We start from the raw sequence: 21,851 nt of genomic DNA on the forward strand, positions 1-21,851 counted from the left end.
ATGGGGAAAATCGTGTAAAAATTTCAGCGCGATCGGAGTTACGGATCTCTGGGGATTTAAGAAATGGTGAAGGGCCAGAAAATATGAACGCAAAACAGAAGAGAACAGATGGATAGACCCAATCTAGGAGGGGCTCCTGCCCCCTCCGCCGCCATGGCAACCATGGACCAGAGGGGGAACTTTCCTCCCATCTAGGGGGAGGCCAAGGAAAAAGAAGGAGGGGCTCTCTCCTCCTCTCTCCCGATGGCGCCGAAACGCTGCCGGGGCAATCATCGTGTGACGGCGATCTACTCCAACAACTCCGTCATCTTCACCAATATCTTCATCACCTCCCCCCATCTATATTCAGCGGTCCATCTCCTGCAACCCGTTGTACCCTCTACTTGAACATGGTGCTTTATACTTCATATTATTATCCAATGATATGTTGCCATCCTATGATGCTTGAGTAGATTTTTGTTGTCCTACCGGTAATTGGTGAATTGCTATGATTGGTTTAATTTGCTTGTGGTTATATTGATGTCCTTTGGTGCCCATCATATGAGCGTGTGTGTGGATCACACCATAGGGCCGGGTAGTTGTATGTTGATAGGACTATGCATTGGAGGGCAAGGATGACAGAAGCTTCTTCCTACCATAGAAATTGATGCATACGGGATTGAAGGGGGACCAATATATATATATATATATTAATACTATGGTTGGGTTTTACCTTAATGAATGTTAGTAGCTGCGGACGCTTGCTAATAGTTTTAATCATAAGTGCATAGAGTTCCATGTAAGGGATGACATGCCAGCTGTGGCCTCTCTCACATAAAAACTTGCTATCGGTCTAGTAACATAGTCAATTGCTAAGGGATAATTCCGCAAATCCTACCACTACTAATCCACACTCGTTATACTAAGTTAATTGTTTCTTTATCTAAACAGCGCCTAATTTTTATTTTCACGTTCTTTATTATCTTGCAAACCTATCCTACCACACCTACAAAGTACTTCTAATTTTATTCTTGTTCTAGGTAAAGCAAACGTTGAGCGTGCGTAGAGTTGTATCGGTGGTCGATATAACTTGAGGGAATATTTGTTTTACCTTTAGCTCCTCGTTGGGTTCGACACTATTATTTATCGAAAAGGGCTACAAACGATCCCCTATACTTGTGGGTTATCAAGACCTTTTTCTGGCGCCGTTGACGGGGAGCAATAGCGTGTGGTGAATGTTCTCGTGTGTGCTTGTTTGCTTTATCACTAAGTATTTTTTATTTTTTGCTCTTGTTTTTTATCTTTAGTTATGGGTAGGAAATGCAAAATACCAAAAAAATAGTTGTACCGGTTAAACCAATGGTTGAAGAACCACCTAAAATCTATCATACTGTTGAAGCTTTCTACTTGGATCATCTTCGATCCCTTTGTGCTCGTGCTAAAACCCCAACTAGCTTAGTTGAGGGCAAATCATTAGATGAGCATGCTCATTTTGTGCGACACCGCTTATCTCAAAAAGGAAAACTTTTGTGGCATCATATTAATAATTTGTATTGGTATGCTTTGAATTTATACGAAATATATGATTTTCCTTGTTGTTATGAAGACCTTAAGAAACACCATCCCTATCAATGTGAGTTTAGTAATAATGGAATCTTATCTTCTTATGCCAAGGGTGTTTATAAATATTGTGATGTTGAACAAATCAGGGCCGTCTCCAGAAATATGAGGCCCCTGTGCCAAATACAAATTGTTGCCCTAAAATTTCTAGAATACTTGGATTTTAAGAAAAGAAATTTAAATAAATTCAAACACTGCATAAATTACAGGCTAGTCGAGATAATACAACAAAAATAGACAACCTGAATGTTAAACAAGCAACTATCTTGGAAATCTCCGTGTGTGTCAACTTGATTAACTAACCTACTTTATATATTCCGTAAAAAAGTTGATTGATGAATTGATGCATATGCACACAATATACTCACTAATATAATTATTCAACAGCGCAAAATAGTCTAAATTAAATAAGGATTTAATTTGAGCGCACCTGTTAGACAGATCGATGATGCCCTTGCCTTGGTCTTGCGCACTTGGCTACCTGCTGCTTCAACTTGTGTGTTTTGATTTGCTACGACTTTCCGAGCGACCGGCGGCAAGATGAATCATGGAATTAGTTCTTGATATGAGAAGGGCTATGAACTGAGCTGTGTCTTCGGGCAGGAAATGAAGAATCACTTTCGCAAAAAAACAAAGGAAACAAAGCAACAAAAAACGAGACAACACCACTAGCCCAGGTCTCCCTACGGCGACGACACACATCTGTTAGTTCGTCTCGGGAAAGATCGATAGATTGATCGATGGATCGGTAGGTGTGTAGATGGAACTAGGGCTTGGTTCGGGAGATGTTGGAGCAGGCCCAGTTCGAGGGAGCCCGCGATTAGCTGCAGAAAAAGGGCCCAAATCAAAACATATACAAACATTGGCCCAAAACAGGGGGCCCCTAGAATTTGGGGGCCCTGTGCGGTCGCACAGGCCCTTGGACGGCCCTGGAACAAATTGAAAATTTGTTGCTTTTAAGGATGCTTATGAAATCGCTTATTTGATTGAAAAGTATGATGCTACTCTTTACAAATATGAAAAATTTGCTATACTTAAATATTGCTATGAAAACTATGCTTCTAATGCTTTGTTAAACCATATATTGAAGACTCCTCCGCTGTCCAAGAAGAGACTAACATTTTGTAGGAGTCTATGGAAGAAGAAATTGCTGAAACTGTGAGCTCATTCGATGAAAAAGATGAGGAGGAGAGTGAAGAACAAAAGGAGGAAGAGCAGATTGATCACCCCTGCCCACCTTCTAATGAGAGTGACTCTTCAACTCATACATTCTTTAATTTCCCTCCATGCTTACCGAAGGATGAATGCTATGATAATTGCTATGATCCTGTTAATTCATTTGAAATATCCCTTTTTGGTGAAATTGATGCTTGCTATGCTTGTGGTCATGATGCCAATATGAATTATGCTTATGGAGATGAACTTGCTATAGGTCCTTATGTTAAGAATGACATTGTTGATATTGCACCCATACATGATAGTCCTATTATCTTTTTGAATTCTCCAAACTACACTATACCGGAGAAGTTTGCTCTTATTAAGGATTATATTGATGGGTTGCGTTTTGCTACTACACCTGATGATTTTGATGAATATAATATGCATGTGCTTGCTGCTCCTACTTGCAATCATTGTGAGAGAGGAACTATATCTCAACCTCTCTATGTTTCCAACACGATAAAATTGCAAGAAACTGCTTAGCTATGCATTAGCATTTACTTGATGTGCACGAATTGTTCTTTTATGACATGCCGATGCACAGGAAGAGAGTTAGACTTCATCATTGCATGATATATGTTGCTTTCTGCTCACTATTAGATTGCAAAATCATTGCTAATTAAAATTGGCTTTGATATACCTTGGGATCCGGGTGGATCAATTACTTGAGCACTTTATGCCTAGCTTAATGGCTTTAAAGAAAGCGCTGCTAGGGAGACAACCCGGAAGTTTTAGAGAGTCATTTTACTTTTGTTGTGTGCTTTTATAAAGTTCAAAAACAAAAAAATAAAGGGAACTAAACTTTTTTCAGAAAGAGAAGCGATTGGAAGGTTATATGCATTGGAGAAGTGAGGGTCGACCTTGAACACTTGTGTTCATGCTCATGGAAACAATGCAAAAAAATTCATGGAAGTTTCTCAAAAAATAATTATCCCCTTGTACAAATCATTGTATCATAAAAATAATGTGCCAAGATTTGCCTTTAGGATGATTAGATTGCTTGTTGGTATGTGCGGTGCAAAAACAGAAACTTTGGCTGTAGTGCGTGAATTTTCATTTTTTTTCCTGGAACGTCAAAAGTTTCTGAATTTTTGACACAGTATTGCTATGCAAAATGTTTATTTTTTCCTAATTTTTTAGAATTTTTGGAGTTATAGAAGTATTGTCAAAGTTCAGATTACTACAAACTGTCCTGTTTTTGACAGATTCTGTTTTTGATGCATTGTTTTACTTGTTTTGATGAAACTATCGATTGTATCGGTGGTATAAGCCATGGAGAAGTTATAATACAATAGCTACAATGCAAAAACAAAATATGAATGGGTTTTCAACAGTACTTAAAGTAGCAACTTGCCTTATTATACTAACGGATCTCACCGAGTTTTCTGTTAAGTTTTGTATGGGTGAAGTGTTCAAAGATCGAGGAGGTCTCGATATGAGGAGAAGGAGGAGAGGCAAAAGTTCAAGCTTGAGGATGCCCAAGGCACCCCAAGTAAATATCCAAGGAGACTCAAGTCTCTAAGCTTGGGGATGCCCCGGAAGGCATCCCATCTTTCTTCAACAAGTATCAGTATGTTTCAGTTTTTGTTTCGTTCATATGATATGCGTAAATCTTGGAGCGTCTTTTGTGTTTAGTTTTCATTTTGTTTTATGCACCATGCTAGTATGAGATAGTCCATGGTTGATTTTTAGAATGCTCATTGCACTTCACTTATATCTTTTGAGTATGTCTTTATAGAATGCTTCATGTGCTTCACTTATATCATTTGAAGTTTGGATTGCCTGTTTCTCTTCACATAGAAAACCGTTATTTGTAGAATGCTCTTTTGCTTCACTTAAATTTATTACAGCATGGTCTTTTATAGAAAGAATTAAACTCTCATGCTTCACTTATATCTATTTAGAGAGTCAACAGGAATTGGTCGTTTGCATGGTTAGTCATGAAATCCTACATAAAACTTGTGGATCACTGAGTATGATATGTTTGATTCCTTACAATAGTTTTGTGATATAGAGATGATAATATGTGGGAGGTACTAGTAAATGGTTGTGGTTAGTAGGAATATTGGTGTTAAGGTTTGTGATTCCCGAAGCATGCACATATAGTCTCTCATTATGCTATGAAGTTGGAGCATTGATTGTCTTCCTTATGAGTGGCGGTTGGGGACGAGCGATGGTCTTTTCCTACCAATCTATCCCCCTAGGGGCATGCGTAGTAGTACTTTGCTTCGAGGGCTAATTAACTTTCGCAATAAGTATGTGAGTTCTTTATGACTAATGTGAGTCCATAGATTATACGCACTCTTATCTTTCCTCAATCTGCTAGCCTCTATGGTACCGTGCATTGCCCTTTCTCACCTTGAGAGTCAGTGCAAACTTCGTAGGTGCATCCAAACCCCGTGATATGCCACGCTCTATCACACATAAGCCTTATTATATCTTCCTCAAAACATCCACCATACCTACCTATTATGACATTTCCATAGCCATTCTGAGATATATTGCCCTGCAACTTCCACCACTTTCGTTTTGATGAATTGAGCATTCATTGTCATATTGCTTTGCATGATCGTAAGACATCCAACATGATATTTCCATGGCTTGTCCGGTTTTTTGATATCCTTTTTATGCTAGATCATCGCACCTCCTGATACACTGCCAGAGACATTCATATTGATGTGGGCATCCGTGTCATAGCTGAGAGTTCCAAAACAACTACATGCTCATCTGATCATGCAAACAAGAAGCAGATTATTTGTGTTGGAAGAATCCCTATCGAGCTTGTTGCACTGGATGAAGTTAAGCCAACATTCAGAACTCCATGTGATGTACACACGTTGTGGTAGGAAATATATGAGTCAAGTTTGATCCGGTTTGGTATAGGTGCAGTATACGTGAGTTAAGTCTTTGGTCTAGTACTAGTTACGTGGTTATCTTAGTCTCCTAGGTGATAAGGCGGCCGGATAATTAATTAGTTAAAATCCTTGGTTAGTTTGAATAGGAGATAGAGTCTATATCTAACTTGGGTGCTTTAGTCGGTTTGGTCAGATTGGTGTCGCCTATATAACAGGCAGGCTTCGGCCGTGTATCGAGTGGGAAGTTTTTGTTCTTCTGAGATTGAAATAAACCAGAAAAGTTCCCAGTCGGGGGACACCATGTACTGCGTTTCTGCGACCTTTTGAGGGATCGACTGCTGCTGCGTTGAGGCTGGTGATCTTGCCGCAGATTGGTTTTTGTTCTTGTTAGATAATAGCAAGGGCTGAAATCTCTTTTTACCTGATCATTTACTTTGAGTACGGTACTTTTCTAGTTATCATAGATTGTCCTGCTACTTCGTGAAGACTACAGTACTGTGAAAGACCGGCCCGCGACACGCGCAATTTAGTGTCTCGCTAGTTCGTGTTACATCAAGTGGTATTCAGAGCAAAAGTTGTTCACGGTACTGCGTTGATCAAGATGTCAACCTTGGTCAACAAGGATGCATGGCGATGCTGCTGCTGATTCTAAGGAAGTTGTACGTCCAGTGTATGCGAATAATATTCCAAAATATTCGGGATGATTTTGACCACACATGCAACTACATCAAGCAATGTCATGATGCGCTTGGCAAAATGATAGATGTCCTGATCGCTCGGTTTGATGGTTTGGCAGACATCATCAATATGCCGGCGACGAATTCTGCACTACCACAGGCTGTTCCGGCTGCTCCACTGCATTATGCACCACCGGCTCGCGACAGACATGCCAGCGTGCATGATCGCCATTTGGCGGCACAACCTCATGCTGGAGATGATGGTCTCGATGACGACGTTGACCAGGTGGGGTACACGCCAAGACCACGACACTATGAGCCTTGTCCTGAAACTTCCGTTCGTGGCGGAGTGCATGACCGAGTTGGTCAAGGTGTGTGTGTGCCTTTGGATGATGGAATTGGGCGCATAAAAATTTCAATACCTTCGTTCTCTGGCAAGTGCAAACCAGAAGGCTATTTGGAGTGGGAGATGCGTGTTGATCAGATTTTTGATGCCCATCATTATAGCGAGGAGAAGAAAGTTCAACTTGCTGGAATTGAGTCCACCGGTTACGCGCTAATTTGATGGAATCAAATTTGCCGGTCGCGACATTGTCCGATGACTTGGCGAGGGATGAAAGAATTCATGAGGCGACATTTTTTTCCTAAGCACTATAGAAGAGATATATGTACAGCAAGTTGCAGTGGCTCTCTCAAGGTAATATGAGTGTAGATGAATATTACAAGGAGATGGAATTGCTTATGATACGTACAGGGACAACGGAGGATCCGGAGGCGACTATGGCACGTTTCTTTAATGGGCTAAATATTGAGGTGCAGGATCGTGTTGAGATGGTGGTCTACTACAACATACAAGATCTTGTGCACCAAGCTGTGCATGCGGAACAACAAATTAAGCGACGCCAAGTCAGCACAGTTCCCAGTACCACTTTGAACACATGGCGACACTCGCAGCATAACAGTGAGGATGTCGGTCCTAACTCCAGGACGACAACATCAAATCGCTCTCATGGTTCTGTGCAAAAGGATGCTTCAAGCTCAGGACTGTCGAGGGTTAATTCTAGTGTGTAGTCGACCACACGTACTAGTGGCATAGAGTGTTTCAAGTGTGGAGGAAGGGGCCATATGAGGCGTGAATGTCCTAATGAGAAAAGAGTATCGCTCACAAGAGATGGCTATGCATCTGCGAGTGATGAAGAGGCAGTTTCCGACACTTCGTGAAAAATTTGAAGATGCTGAAAAGGTGACTGCTAGTTTTGAAGCTACCGAATCATATCCGTCTTTGATGGTGCAGCGAGTGCAAGAGGATCGCATTGAGGATAAGGGCCAACGTTGGAATATTTTTCAAACCAATGCCAAATCAACGACACCAATTGTAACTTGATCATAGATGGAGGAAGCTACACCAATGCGGTCAGCAAGGGATTGGTCGAAGCTTTGGGGTTACCTGCATAGAAGCACCCACAGCCACACTGCATCGACTGGTTATATCAGTCCGGCAGACTAAAAATTACTCATAAGGTGTGTCTCAATTTTTTCCGTTGGTGACTATACCGACACAGTGATTTGTGATGTTTTGCCGATGGATGCATGTCACTTGTTGCTGGGGAGACCTTGGTAATATGATCATCACGCCACACATGACGGAAGGTCCAACACTTATTCTTTTCGGAATGCCGGAAGACAATATTTGCTACAACCGATGTTTGCTAATGCTATTAAGGAGGATGATATTCTTTCAGTAAAGAAGAAGGTCTCTAAAACCACCATGCAGCCGAGGATGGCTTCGTTCCAAGAAGGATGGGATGATGTGGGCATCCGTGTCATAGCTGAGAGTTCCAAAACAACTACATGCTCATCTGATCATGCAAACAAGAAGCAGATTATTTGTGTTGGAAGAATCCCTATTGAGCTTGTTGCACCGGATGAAGTTAAGCCAACATTTAGAACTCCATGTGTTGTACACACGTTGTGGTAGGAAATATACAAGTCAAGTTTGATTCGGTTTGGTATAGGTGCAGTATACGTGAGTCAAGTCTTTGGTCTAGTACTAGTTACGTGGTTATCTTAGTCTCCTAGGTGATTAAGGCGGTCGGATAATTAATTAGTTAAAATCCTTGGTTAGTTTGAATAGGAGATAGAGTCCATATCTATCTTGGGTGCTTTAGTCGGTTTGGCCAGATTGGTGTCGCCTATATAACAAGCAGGCTTCAGCCGTGTATCGAGTGGGAAGTTTTTGTTCTTCCACTACTGCAGGATGCTGCTAACGCGACACTACGATCAGAGACCCTTCGACGAAACTGTGTGCGATGCAATAATCGCAAACGGTGGTGTAAAAGAACCGTAAAAAGGTGCAAAACGTCTGCGATGGCGGAGCCATCAAACACGGTTCAGATTTTAGTTGCGTGTGCGATCCAGGCATACGGTTCAGTCCAATGAACTGTTTGCGATGAGGCAGAACAAAAGAAACGGGCAGCCTGATGAAGGCGTGTGCGATATAGAGCATGCGGTTCACTCAGATGAACTGTTTGTGATTAGGCAACACAAAAAAACGGTCAGCCAGATCAAGGTGTGTGTGATTGAGGGCATACGCTTCAGAAGGATTAACTATTTGCGATTAGGCAACAGAGCAGAAACGGGTCAGCCAGATCAAAGTGTCTGCGATTGATGGCATACACTTCACATGGATGAACTGTTTGGGATTAGCCACAACAAACTGAAACAGTTAGATAGATCAACGTGTGTGCGCTAGACGGGCACACACATTCTAATTAAAAGAAGCGCGTGCGATGGTAATAACGAGCGCGCACGGTTGTTGGAACAAGACGTGTGCTGACATTGCCTATTGCGATGCACCCTTGAAAGGATCGATATAGTTGACTAGAGGGGGGGTGAATAGGCAACTAACAATTTTTAGCTTTTCTTTACCAATTTAAACTTTGCATCAAAGTAGGTTGTCTAGATACGCAACTAGGTGAGCAACCTATATGATGCAACAACAATAAGCATACACGCAAGCAAGAGATAAGGCACAAATAAACTTGCACAAGTAAAGGCACGAGATAACCAAGAGTGGAGCCGGTGAAGACGAGGATGTGTTACCGAAGTTCCTTCCCTTTGAGAGGAAGTACGTCTCCGTTGGAGCGGTGTGGAGGCACAATGCTCCCCAAGAAGCCACTAGGGCCACCGTATTCTCCTCACGCCCTCACACAATGCGAGATGCCGTGATTCCACTATTGGTGCCCTTGAAGGCGGCGACCGAACCTTTACAAACAAGGTTGGGGCAATCTCCACAACTTAATTGGAGGCTCCCAACGACACCACGAAGCTTCACCACAATGGACTACGGCTCCGCGGTGACCTCAATCGTCTAGGGTGCTCAACACCCAAGAGTAACAAGATCCACAAGGGATTAGTGGGGGGATTCAAATATCTCTTGGTGGAAGTGTAGATTGGGGCCTCCTCAACCAATCCCTAGAGAATCAACAAGTTTGATTGGCTAGGGAAGGAGATCGGGCGAAAATGGAGCTTAGAGCAACAATGGAGCTTGGAGGTGGAAGAGGTGGTCAACTAGAGGAGGAAGACACCCCTTATATAGTGGAAGAACAAATCCAACCGTTATCCACCAACTCAGCCTGCGCAGCGCGGTACTACTGCACCTGAGGCGCGGTACTACCGCAGGGGTACGCGGTACTACCGCAGAGCCCCGCGGTACTACCGCCCATGCAGCAGAGACCAGAACAGCCACACATGCACTAAGGCAGAGGGCGGTAGTACTGCTGGCGCGGTACTACCGCTCCCCCTTGCGGTACTACCGCAAGGCAGGGGCTGTCCAGGGATGGGAAGGCACGGATATAAAAATTACATCCGTGGCTACTTCCGCAGAGTAGGAGTCGATGCAAAAACCCGACGCGGTAGTACCGTAAGCCAGCCACGGTACTACCGCGCGAGGTGCGGATGTAAAAAATTACATCCGCCCCTTGCAGCCGCGTAGTTGCGGAACTAAGCAGGGACCACGGTACTACCGCTTACCAGAAGCGGTACTACCGTGGGGCCTTGCGGTACTACCGCACCAGCGGGCGGTACTACCGCTCTGACGAGCGGTACTACCGCACTTCCTAGTTCGGCAGAAAAGAGCTATAATTGCATAGACAAGGAAAACTTAGGATGCTCCAAAGGCAAGAGGAAAGGAGGTGCAAGGGACGATGTGTACGTGATGAATCCAACCAACCTTTCCAAAGCGGACCCCTCTTAATAGTACGGCTTCCCTACGACTCAATACCACCGAAAAGAACCGAAGAGAAACGCCGTCTTCTATAGCCTTTGAGGGGAACCCAATCATCTTGTGCCTAGTCAATATATCTGAAATATTTGATGCACATGATTAGTCCGCAAAAGCATTGTCATCAATCACCAAAACCAACTAAGGGATAAAAATGCCCTTACAATCTCCCCCTTTTTGGTGGATTGATGACAACACGTGTAACGCCCATGATGCGGCTATATCTCCCACGTGTCGAGGCACGACTTAGAGGCATAACCGCATTGTGGTATTGTCGCAAGAAGGGTCATCTTCACACAATCCCATGTAATGAACAAGAATGGGATAAAGAGTTGGCTTACAATCGCCACTTCACACAATACATAAATATAATCCATACATCATCCAAAATACACACATAGACCGACTACGGTCAAGATCGAAATGAAAATAAGATAACCCCAAATGCTAGATCCCCGATCGTCCCAACTGGGCTCCACTACTGATCATCAGGGAAAGACACATAGTAACGACCACGTTCCTCATCGAACTCCCACTTGAGATCGATCCCATCATCTGCACTGGCATCGTCGGCACCTGCAACTGTTTTGGTAGAATCTGTGAGTCACGAGGACTCAGCAATCTCACACCCGCGAGATCAAGACTATTTAAGCTTATAGGAAAGGATGGTGTAATGAGGTGGAGCTGCAGCAGGCAATAAGCATATATGGTGGCTAACATACGCAAAAGAGAGCGAGAAGAGAAGCAACGGAACGGTCGTCATCTAGTAATGACCAAGAAGTGATCCTGAACTCCTACTTACGTCATTCATAACTCAAACCGTGTTCACTTCCCGGACTCTGCCGAGAAGAGACCATCATGGCTACACACACGGTTGATGTATTTTAACTGGGTCAAGTGACAAGTTCTCTACAACCGGACATTAACAAATTCCCATCTGCCTCATAACCGCGGGCAAGGCTTTCGAAAGATAATACCCTGCAGGGGTGTCCCAACTTAGCCCATCATAAGCTCTCACGGTCAACGAAGGATAAACCTTCTCCCGGAAAGACCCGATCAGTCTCGGAATCCCGGTAGGCTAAAGAGCAAGGGCAAACCCCAAGTCTCTAAAATATAGACGGGCTCCCCTAGATGTGTGCTATCTCGATGAGTGCTTTGGACTGCACGGCACACATACTAGGATCAACACTCCCCCTATATTTTATAGACAAGGCAAATCTTGCAATTAGGCTAAAGCTAAGCAAGATAGACCGGAGCAAAATGTAATAAGCACAAGATAGAATAAGCTCACTACGGTACGATAGAGTGCATATGTCTTACACCATATGATAGAAGGTCTCACGAGCACAAACCAAAGCAAACCAAAGCAAACGAAATAAACGAAGTTCAACTGACCCAAACACGACATAACTCGCAGCAAATCCTACACTCTCTCCCCCTTTGGCATCGAGACGCCAAAAAGGCAGAGAGGACACCTACAGCAATAGTGGTGGCTCAAGCGGAGTAGTCACTGGCACGCTCCTCGTCGGACTCTGCAGCTGGGACGGACTCCTCCTCAGACTCGGTCCACCGATAGCCCTGCTTGTGATGAACTCAGCAAGCGGTATCTCATCCATGCCCTTGGCGGGTTCCTTCTCTTTAGTGGCAGCGGTCTTGGTTCTGCGTTGGGGGGCATTGGAGCCCTCTGCTACCTCTGTGTTGCGCATAATGGGGGGAGGGAGAGTTCATTGAGAGAACAACACTCCCCCTATGTCCATGCCTACACCTAGATTAGACAACAAGTTGAGTGTGGTGGGGTGTGCAAGGGGTCAAGCAACATTGCTCGAATCAATGATATTTAGCTCATGCCTTAACTCGCGAAATCTTGCTTCATCCAAAGGCTTCGTGAAAATATCTGCAAGGTTATCATGGGTGTTGACGTAGTTGAGCTCGATCTCCCCTCGCCTAATGTGATCTCGGATGAAGTGATACCGAATCTCAATATGCTTCGTCTTGAAGTGTTGCACGGGGTTGAGAGAAATCTTGATGGCACTTTCATTATCACACCAAAGAGGCACTTTGTCACAAATGACACCGTAATCCTTTAAAGTTTGCCTCATCCATAAGAGTTGTGCACAACAACTCCCGACCGCCACATACTCCGCTTCGGTGGACGAGAGAGACACACAACTTTGCTTTTTAGAAGACCAACTTACCAAAGAGCAACCAAGGAATTGGCACCCTCCGGAAGTGGAATTCCTATCCACTTTGTCTCCCGCCCAATCGGAGTCTGAATATCCTACAAGCTTGAAGTTTGCTCCTCTTGGGTACCATAAGCCAAAGTTTGGGGTATGAGCCAAATATCGAAAGATTCGCTTGACCGCCACAAAGTGGCTTTCCTTAGGTGCGGCTTGAAACCGTGCACAAATTCCCACACTCAACATGATATCCGGTCGAGATGCACAAATATAAAGCAAGGAACCAATCATGGAGCGATATACCTTTTGATCCACCGCTTTACCATTGGGATCGATGTCAAGTTGGCACTTGGTGGGCATTGGAGTGGACGCCGGCTTGACATCACTTAGTTTGAATCTCTTGAGCATGTCTTGAGTGTATTTGGCTTGGTTGATGAAGGTTCCTTCTCTTCTTTGCTTTACTTCTAAACCGAGAAAGAACTTCAACTCTCCCATGGAAGACATCTTGAACTTTGAGGTCATGAGTGCGGCAAATTCCTCATTGAAAGCTTTGTTAGGGGAACCAAAGATAATGTCATCAACATATAGTTGGCATACAAACAACTCCCCTTTGACCTTCTTAGTAAAAAGAGTGGGGTCGATTAGCCCAACTTCAAACCCACGATCTTGTAACAACTCGGTAAGGTGGTCATACCACGCACGTGGGGCTTGTTTAAGGCCATAGAGTGCCTTATCGAGTTGATACACATGATCGGGAAAGTAGGGATCCTCGAACCCGGGGGGTTGCTTGACATAAACCAACTCATTAATGGGACCATTAAGAAAAGCACTCTTCACATCCATTTGTTGCAACTTAAAGTTGTGATGAGAAGCATAAGCAATCAACAAACGAATAGATTCAAGGCGAGCAACGGGAGCAAAGGTTTCACCGTAGTCGATACCCTCGACTTGGGAGTAGCCTTATGCCACCAATCGTGCCTTGTTGCGAATGATGGTCCCATGAGCATCTTGCTTGTTCTTGAATATCCACTTGGTTCCAATGACATTGTGGTTCCCCGTTGGCCTCGGCACTAATCTCCACACCTTGTTGTACTCGAAGTTGTTGAGTTCTTCATGCATGGCATTAAGCCAATCCGGATCTTCAAGTGCTTCATATACCTTATGGGGTTCAACACAAGAGACAAACGCGTGATGTTCACAATAGTTTGCCAATTGTCTACGAGTGCTTACCCCCTTTTGAATGCTTCCAAGCACATTCTTCATGAGATGACCCTTGGTGGAGAGCTTGGATGCAATCTTGGCGGCACGACGCTCCAATGCCTCCTCGGTGGTGAGTCGAGGAGCGGTCACTTGATCATCTTGAGCGCCGTCTTGAGCTTGTTCTTGATCTTGAACTTGCTCGGAGGAGAGAACTTGACCTTGGGCATCACTTGGTGTGTCACCACCGTCTTGAGCATGATCTTGACCTTGGTCTTGTTCATGAGGTTGAGGGTCTTCATTTTGTTCTTTGGAAGCGTGTGGGCCTTGGGTTGGTGATGGCTCCACTTGGGTGGAGCATTGTCCTTCTCCTTCGGCCACAAGGGGTTCCTCAATGGGTAGTATAAAACCAACACCCATTCTTTTTATGGATTGAGGAGGAATTTCATCACCTACATCACAAGTGCCACTTTGCTCCACTTGGGAGCCGTTATTCTCATCAAACCTCACGTTACACGTCTCCTCAATAAGTCCCGTAGATTTATTGAGGACACGGTAATCATGAGAGTTTGTAGCATAACCAACAAATATGCCCTCATAAGCTCTAGCCTCAAATTTAGACAACCGAACACCTTTCTTGAGAATGAAACACTTACACCCGAACACCCGAAAGTACTTGAGGTTGGGCTTGTTACCGGTGAGTATCTCATATGGAGTCTTGTTCAAGCCCTTGCGGAGGTAGAGCCGATTGGATGCATGACACGCGGTGTTGATGGCTTCGGCCCAAAAGTTGTATGGAGACTTGAACTCCGCCATCATAGTCCTTGCCGCATCCATCAACGTCCGGTTCTTCCTCTCCGCAACACCGTTTTGTTGAGGGGTGTAAGGTGCGGAATATTGATGCTTGTGTTGGAAATATGCCCTAGAGGCAATAATAAATGGTTATTATTATATTTCTTTGTTCATGGTAATTGTCTATTATTCATGCTATAATTGTATTGTCCGGAAATCGTAATACATGTGTGAATACATAGACCACAAAGTGTCCCTAGTAAGCCTCTAGTTGACTAGCTCGTTGATCAACAGATAGTCATGGTTTCCTGACTATGGACATTGGATGTCATTGATAACGGGATCACATCATTAGGAGAATGATGTGATGGACAAGACCCAATCCTAAGCATAGCATAAAAGATCGTGTAGTTTCGTTTGCTAGAGCTTTTCCAATGTCAAGTATCTTTTCCTCATGAGATCGTGCAACTCCCGGATACCGTAGGAGTGCTTTGGGTGTGCCAAACGTCACAACGTAACTGGGTGACTATAAAGGTGCACTACGGGTATCTCCGAAAGTGTCTGTTGGGTTGGCACGGATCGAGACTGGGATTTGTCACTCCGTATGACGGAGAGGTATCTCTGGGCCCACTCGGTAATGCATCATCATAATGAGCTCAATGTGACTAAGGCGTTAGTCACGGGATCATGCATTGCGGTACGAGTAAAGAGACTTGCCGGTAACGAGATTGAACAAGGTATTGGGATACCGACGATCGAATCTCGGGCAAGTAACATACCGATTGACAAAGGGAATTGCATACGGATTGATTGAATCCTCGACACCGTGGTTCAGCCGATGAGATCATCATGGAACATGTGGGAGCCAACATGGGTATCCAGATCCCGCTGTTGGTTATTGACCGGAGAGGCGTCTCGGTCATGTCTGCATGTCTCCCGAACCCGTAGGGTCTACACACTTAAGGTCCGGTGACGCTAGGGTTGTAGAGATATATGTATGCGGAAACCCGAAAGTTGTTCGGAGTCCCGGATGAGATCCCGGACGTCACGAGAGGTTCCGGAATGGTCCGGAGGTGAAGAATTATATATAGGAAGTCAAGTTTCGGCCACCGGGAAAGTTTCGGGGGTTACCGGTATTGTACCGGGACCACCAGAAGGGTCCCGGGGGTCCACCGGGTGGGGCCACCTGTCCCGGAGGGCCCCGTGGGCTGAAAGTGGAAGGGAACCAGCCCTTAGTGGGCTGGGGCGCCCCCCTTGGGCCTTCCCCATGCGCCTAGGGTTGGGAACCCTAGGGGGGGAGCTTCCCCCTTGCCTTGGGGGGCAAGGCACCCCTTTCCACCCCTTGGCCGCCGCCCCCCCCAACCCTAGATGGGTTTTGGCCGGCCCCCCTCCCAAGGGGGCCTATATAAAGGGGGGGAGGGAGGGCAGCAACCTACAGCCTTGGGCGCCTCCCTCCTCCCCTGCAACACCTCTCTCTCTCTCTCTCTCTCTCTCTCTCTCTCTCTCTCTCTCTCGCAGAAGCTTGGCGAAGCCCTGCCGGAGACCCGCTACATCCACCACCACGCCGTCGTGCTGTTGGATCTCCATCAACCTCTCCTTCCCCCTTGCTGGATCAAGAAGGAGGATACGTCGCTGCACCGTACGTGTGTTGAACGCGGAGGTGCCGTCCGTTCGGCACTCGGTCATCGGTGATTTGGATCACGGCGAGTACGACTCCGTCATCCACGTTCATTGGAACGCTTCCGCTCGCGATCTACAAGGGTATGTAGATGCACTCCCTGCCCCTCGTTGCTAGTATACTCCATAGATGCATCTTGGTGAGCGTAGGAAAATTTTAAACTATGCTACGATTCCCAACAGTGGCATCATGAGCCAGGTCTATGCGTAGTTACTATGCACGAGTAGAACACAAAGTAGTTGTGGGCGTTGAGTTTGCCAATTCTTCTTGCCGCTACTAGTCTTTTCTTGTTTCGGCGGTATTGTAGGATGAAGCGGCCCGGACCGACCTTACACGTACACTTACGTGAGACAGGTTCCACCGACTGACATGCACTAGATGCATAAGGTGGCTAGCGGGTGTCTGTCTCTCCTACTTTAGTCGGAACGAATTCGATGAAAAGGGTCCTTATGAAGGGTAAATAGAAATTGGCAAATCACGTTGTGGTCATACGTAGGTAAGAAACGTTCTTGCTAGAAACCTACAAACCACGTAAAAACTTGCAACAACAATTAGAGGACGTCTAACTTGTTTTTGCAGCAAGTGCTATGTGATGTGATATGGCCAGAAGATGTGATGAATGATATATGTGATGTATGAGATTGATCATATTCTTGTAATAGGAATCACGACCTACATGTCGATGAGTATGACAACCGGCAGGAGCCATAGGAGTTGTCTTTATTATTTTGTATGACCTGCGTGTCATTGAATAACGCCATGTAAATTACTTTACTTTGTTGCTAAACGGGTTAGCCATAGAAGTAGAAGTAATCGTTGGCGTGACGACTTCATGAAGACACAATGATGGAGATCATGGTGTCATGCCGGTGACGAAGATGATCATGGTGCCCCGAAGATGGAGATCAAAGGAGCATGATGATATTGGCCATATCATGTCACTATTTGATTGCATGTGATGTTTATCATGTTTTTGCATCTTATTTGCTTAGAACGACGGTAGCAAGTAGGATGATCCCTTATAATAATTTCAAGAAAGTGTTCACCCTAACTGTGCACCGTTGCGAAGGTTCGTTGTTTCGAAGCACCACGTGATGATCGGGTGTGATAGATTCTAACGTTTGAATACAACGGGTGTTGACGAGCCTAGCATGTACAGACATGGCCTCGGAACACATGCAATACACTTAGGTTGACTTGACGAGCCTAGCATGTACATACATGGCCTCGGAACACGGAGGACCGAAAGGTCGAGCATGAGTCGTATAGAAGATACGATCAACATGGAGATGTTCACCGATCTTGACTAGTCCGTCTCACGTGATGATCGGACACGGCCTAGTTAAACTCGGATCATGTTTCACTTAGATGACGAGAGGGATGTCTATCTGAGTGGGAGTTCATTAAATAATTTGATTAGATGAACTCAATTATCATAAACTTAGTCTAAAATCTTTACACTATGTCTTGTAGATCAAATGGCCAACGTTGTCCTCAATTTCAACGCGTTCCTAGAGAAAACCAAGCTGAAAGATGATGGCAGCAACTATACGGACTGGGTCCGTAACCTGAGGCTCATCCTCATAGTAGCCAAGAAAGATTATGTCTTAGAAGCACCGCTAGGTGATGCACCAATCCCACAGAACCAAGACGTTATGAACGCTTGGCAATCACGTGCTGATGATTACTCCCTCGTTCAGTGCGGCATGCTTTACAGCTTAGAACCGGGTCTCCAAAAGCGTTTTGAGAAACATGGAGCATATGAGATGTTCGAGGAGCTGAAACTGGTTTTTCAAGCTCATGCCTGGGTCGAGAGATATGATGTCTCCGACAAGTTCTTCAGCTGTAAAATGGAGGAGAATAGTTCTGTTAGTGAGCACATACTCAGAATGTCTGGGTTGCACAACCGCTTGTCTCAGCTGGGAGTTAATCTCCCGGATGACGCGGTCATTGACAGAATCCTCCAGTCGCTTCCACCAAGCTACAAGAGCTTTGTGATGAACTACAATATGCAGGGGATGGAAAAGACCATTCCTGAAGTATATTCAATGCTGAAATCAGCGGAAGGGGAGATCAGAAAAGAACATCAAGTGTTGATGGTGAATAAAACCACTAAGTTCAAGAAGGGCAAGGGTAAGAAGAACTTCAAGAAGGACGGCAAGGGAGTTGCCGCGCCCGGTAAACCAGTTACTGGGAAGAAGTCAAAGAATGGACCCAAGCCCGGGACTGAGTGCTTTTATTGCAAGGGAAGTGGTCACTGGAAGCGGAACTGCCCCAAATATTTAGCGGACAAGAAGAAGGCCGGCAACACCCAAGGTATATGTGATATACAAGTAATTGATGTGTACCTTACCAGTACTCATAGTAGCTCCTGGGTATTTGATACCGGTGCGGTTGCTCATATTTGTAACTCAAAGCAGGAACTACGGAATAAACGGAGACTGGCAAAGGACGAGGTGACGATGCGCGTCGGGAATGGTTCCAAGGTCGATGTGATCGCCGTCGGCACGCTACCTCTGCATCTACCCACGGGATTAGTTTTAAACCTCAATAATTGTTATTTAGTGCCAACTTTGAGCATGAACATTGTGTCTGGATCTCGTTTAATTCGAGATGGCTACTCATTTAAATCCGAGAATAATGGTTGTTCTATTTATTTGAGAGATATGTTTTATGGTCATGCCCCGCTGGTCAATGGTTTATTTTTGATGAATCTCGAACGTGATGTTACACATGTTCATAGTGTGAATACCAAAAGATGTAAAGTTGATAACGATAGTCCCACATACTTGTGGCACTGCCGCCTTGGTCACATTGGTGTCAAGCGCATGAAGAAGCTCCATGCAGATGGACTTTTGGAGTCTCTTGATTACGAATCATTTGACACGTGCGAACCATGCCTCATGGGTAAGATGACCAAGACTCCGTTCTCCGGAACAATGGAGCGAGCAACCAACTTATTGGAAATCATACATACCGATGTGTGTGGTCCAATGAGTGTAGAGGCTCGCGGAGGATATCGTTATGTTCTCACTCTCACTGATGATTTAAGTAGATATGGATATGTCTACCTGATGAAACACAAGTCTGAAACCTTTGAAAAGTTCAAGAATTTCAGAGTGAGGTTGAGAATCAACGTGACAGGAGAATAAAATTCCTACGATCAGATCGTGGTGGAGAATATTTAAGTCACGAGTTTGGTGCACACTTAAGGAAATGTGGAATAGTTTCACAACTCACGCCGCCTGGAACACCTCAGAGAAATGGTGTGTCCGAACATCGTAATCGCACTCTATTGGATATGGTGCGATCTATGATGTCTCTTACTGATTTACCGCTCTCATTTTGGGGCTATGCTTTAGAGACTGCCGCATTCACTTTAAATAGGGCTCCGTCGAAATCCGTTGAGACGACACCGTATGAATTATGGTTTGGGAAGAAACCTAAGCTGTCGTTTCTAAAAGTTTGGGGATGCGATGCTTATGTCAAGAAACTTCAACCTGAAAAGCTCGAACCCAAATCGGAAAAATGCGTCTTCATAGGATACCCTAAGGAAACTATTGGGTATACCTTCTACCTCAGATCCAAAGGCAAGATCTTCGTTGCCAAGAACGGGTCCTTTCTGGAGAAGGAGTTTCTCTCGAAAGAATTGAGTGGGAGGAAAGTGGAACTTGATGAGGTGATAGTTACCCCTTCCGAACCGGAAAATAGCGCAGCGCGGGAAAATGTTCCTGTGGTGCCTACACCGACTGGGGAGAAAGTTAATGATGATGATCATGAAGCTTCGGATCAAGTTACTGAACTTCGTAGGTCCACTAGGACACGTTCCGCACCAGAGTGGTACGGCAACCCTGTCCTGGAAATCATGTTGTTAGACAACGGTGAACCTTCGAACTATGAAGAAGTGATGGCGGGCCCGGATTCCGACAAATGGCTAGAAGCCATGAAATCCGAGATAGAATCCATGTATGAAAACAAAGTATGGACTTTGACTGACTTGCCCGATGAGTGGCGAGCCATAGCAAACAAATGGATCTTTAAGAAGAAGACGGACGCGGATGGTAATGTGACCATCTACAAAGCTCGACTTGTCGCTAAGGGTTATCGACAAGTTCAAGGGGTTGACTACGATGAGACTTTCTCACCCGTAGCGAAGCTGAAGTCCGTCTGAATCATGTTAGCAATTGCCGATACTATGATTATGAGATATGGCAGATGGACGTCAAAACGGCATTCCTTAACGGCTTCCTTAAGGAAGAGTTGTATATGATGCAGCCGGAAGGTTTTGTCGATCCTAAGAATGCTAACAAAGTGTGCAAGCTCCAGCGCTCAATCTATGGGCTGGTGCAAGCATCTCGGAGTTGGAACATTCGCTTTGATGAGATGATCAAAGCGTTTGGGTTTACACAGACTTATGGAGAAGCCTGTGTTTACAAGAAAGTGAGTGGGAGCTCTGTAGCATTTCTCATATTATATGTGGATGACATACTATTGATGGGAAATGATATAGAATTCTTGGAAAGTATAAAGGCCTACTTGAATAAGTGTTTTTCAATGAAGGACCTTGGAGAAGCTGCTTATATATTAGGCATCAAGATCTATAGAGATAGATCAAGACGCCTCATTGGTCTTTCACAGAGTACATACCTTGACAAGATATTGAAGAAGTTCAGTATGGATCAGTCCAAGAAGGGGTTCTTGCCTGTATTGCAAGGTGTGCAATTGAGCAAGGCTCAATGCCCGACCACGGCAAAAGATATAGAAGAGATGAGTGTCATCCCCTATGCCTCGGCCATAGGGTCTATTATGTATGCCATGCTGTGTACCAGACCTGATGTAAACCTTGCCGTAAGTTTGGTAGGAAGATACCAAAGTAATCCCGGCAAGGAACACTGGACAGCGGTCAAGAATATCCTGAAGTACCTGAAGAGGACTAAGGATATGTTTCTCGTTTATGGAGGTGACGAAGAGCTCGTCGTAAAGGGTTACGTCGACGCTAGCTTCGACACAGATCTGGATGACTCGAAGTCACAGACCGGATACATGTATATTTTGAATAGAGGAGCAGTAAGCTGGTGCAGTTGCAAGCAAAGCGTCGTGGCGGGATCTACATGTGAAGCGGAGTACATGGCAGCCTCGGAGGCAGCACAGGAAGCAGTCTGGATGAAGGAGTTCATTACCGACCTAGGGGTGATTCCCAATGCGTCGGGCCCGATGACTCTCTTCTGTGACAACACTGGAGCTATTGCCCTTGCGAAGGAGCCCAGGTTTCACAGGAAGACCAGGCATATCAAGTGTCGCTTCCACTCCATTCGTGAAAGTGTTCAAAATGGAGACATAGATATTTGTAAAGTACATACGGACCTGAATGTAGCA

Source organism: Aegilops tauschii, chromosome 7 (assembly GCF_002575655.3).
Source record: "Aegilops tauschii subsp. strangulata cultivar AL8/78 chromosome 7, Aet v6.0, whole genome shotgun sequence".
Taxonomy (NCBI): domain Eukaryota; kingdom Viridiplantae; phylum Streptophyta; class Magnoliopsida; order Poales; family Poaceae; genus Aegilops; species Aegilops tauschii.